We start from the raw sequence: 2,818 nt of genomic DNA on the forward strand, positions 1-2,818 counted from the left end.
CTACATGGAGGGACCTGGAAAGTATCATCCTAAGTGAAACAAGCCAAACAGAGAAAGACAAATTTCATATGATCTCACTGATTTGTGGAATATAATGAACATAACAGTTTGAGGAATGGGGTAGTCCCAGAGACGCGGAAGCGGGGTACAGACTGACAATCCCCTAAGGAGTGGGGAGGTGGGGGAGGGATGAACCACAGAATTTATACGCATGTATGCATGAACAGTGGACATGGACAACAATCTGGGGAACGGGCAGAGAGGGGAGGCGGAGGGGGGAATCAGTGGGGGAAAAAAGGAGAATCATCTGTAACAAAAATTAATCAATAAAAAAAAAAAAATTGAATTGCCATTTGACCCAGTGATTCTACTTCTAGGAATATATCCTTGGAAGCCTGAAACACCAATTAGAAAGAATACATGCACTCTTATGTTCATAGCAGCACTATTTACAATAGCTAAGATCCAAGTGTCCATCAGGAGATGAGTGGATTAAAAAGTTGTGGTACATTTACACAATGGAACACTATACAGCTGTAATAAAGAAAGATCTCGTACCTTTTGAAATGACATGGAATTACCTAAAGAGTATTATGCTGACTGAAATAAGCCAGTCAGAGGAAAAAAAACAAGTACCACAAGATCTAATTTATTTACAAAATATTACGAACAAAATAAGCTGTAAATAAAATAGACCCAGGGACATAGAAAGAAGTAGGGTTTAGATTGCCATACCTCAGAAGAGTGGTACTGGGCAGAGGAAAAAGATAAACCAAAGAACTTATTTGCATATATGCATAACCAAAGGACAAAGACAATAGTTTGGGGAAGCAGGAGTGGGTGGAAGTGGGGAGGTGGGGGTCAATTGAGAGATAGGGGAGAAAATCTGTAATACTTTCAACAATAAAAAATGAAAAAATGATTTTTTAAAAAATGTGGATTATGTAGAGCCCCTGGAACTCTCCTATATTTCTGATAGAAACGAAAATTGGTGCAATAACTTGGACAATTATTTAATAGTATCTACTAAAGCTAAATATACACTTACTATATGACTCATTAGTTTATTCCCAATTAAAATGTGTGCTTATGTCTACAAAAGGAATGTACAAGAATGTTCATAGAGTTGGATTCCAAAATGGCGGCAGAGTGAATGCAAGCTACACAGACCATCTCCTAGGACCAAACTGGAATTACAACGAAAATAAAGACAAATTGTTGGGAAAAAGCAACAGAAAAGCAGCTTGCAAGGAACATATAACCAGGGACACTGACTCAATCCTGGTAGAATTGGGGAGCTTCAAGAGGGGGGCTGGGAGCCAATGAACAGCAGTGACCTTAGCTGTGAACAGCACCCTTGGAATTAAACTCACAACCTTGCTCCACAGCACAGAGAGCCAGAAAAGAGCACTGAAATAGCCACAGTCACTTACCTTGGGCAATGGCAAAGAAAGGGAGGACTGGAATGCAACTGTGTGTGGACACTCGGGATTTGGAGGGTGCTCACAGCTTTTGCTGAGTTGCAGCCACAAAGAACTGTGGCCATCTTACCTCTTCCCAGGGCTCCGGGAGAGGTGGCAGCCCTTCCCTCAGAGATTCAACCCCAGCCTGTGGGCCACTGAAATGCAAATTGAGGCTCACTAAAACAAGCATCTGCCCCACACTCGGGAAATCCCCTTACTTTGAACACCTAAGGAAGCTTTTCATTCAACTGAGAAACCAAGGCTTTGCAAGTAACCAAGACTAATAGCCTGCAGGCAAAAAGCTAGAGGATAACTGAACCTTTCCTGGGCTTGCAACTCTACACAGGAAAGTAAGACTTGACAGTGGTATTTAACTTGTGACCTCTCTCACTCATCCAAACCCAGTAGAGGGAGCCACAAACAGCATTACACCAAAAGCCACAGGGAAAATTTGGCAGGCTCTAAAACCCATTGATATACCCAAAATGGTGAAACAAAGAAACAAATCCCAAATGAAAAAAAAAAGAACTCTAACGAAGATGAGATAAATAAAATATATTCAAGTATGCTAATAGTGCTAGATGTCAGAGCCATTATCTTGAGTAAGCTCAACAGCATGTGTAAGGACATGAGCACCATGAGTAAAGACATAGAAATATAGAAAATCAACCAATTGGAAATTAAAAACCAACAAGACGAAATAAAGAATGACATAGCAGAAATAAAGAACACATTGGAAGGACTAACCAGCAGAGTAGAGGAAGCTGAGGACCAGATCAGTGAATTAATAGATAGGATAGAAAAAAGTCTACCAATTAATAAACCAAAAGGAAAAAAAAATTAAAAAACAGGAAGATAGCTTAAGAAAACTGTGGGACAACTGGAAGTGTAATAATATTTGCATCACAGGAGTCCCCCAAAAAGAAAAAATGAGCAAGGGTTAGAGAATATATTTGAAGAAATAGTGACAGAAAACTTACCTAATTTGGTGAAGGAAGAAGGAATTCAAGTTCAAGAAGCACAGAGTGCCCACACCAAGACACATAGTAATTAAAATGCCAAAAATTAAAGACAAAGAGAGAATCCTAAAGGCAACAAGAGATAAAAACAAGTTACTTACAAAGAAACCTCAATAAAGCTGTCAACTGACTTCTCAACAGAAACACTACAGGCGAGAAGGGAATGGCATGAGGTAATTAAGGTCATAAAAAACAAGGATCTGAATCCAAGACTATCCAGCAAGGCTATCATTCAAAATAGAAGGTCAAATAAAGAGCTTCCCAGACCAAAAAAAAAAAAAAAAGACTAAAGGAATATATCAGCAGCAAACCAGCATTGCAAGAAATGTTTTAAAA

The sequence above is a fragment of the Molossus molossus genome, unplaced genomic scaffold, assembly GCF_014108415.1.
Source record: "Molossus molossus isolate mMolMol1 unplaced genomic scaffold, mMolMol1.p scaffold_m16_p_2, whole genome shotgun sequence".
In the NCBI taxonomy this organism is placed as follows: domain Eukaryota; kingdom Metazoa; phylum Chordata; class Mammalia; order Chiroptera; family Molossidae; genus Molossus; species Molossus molossus.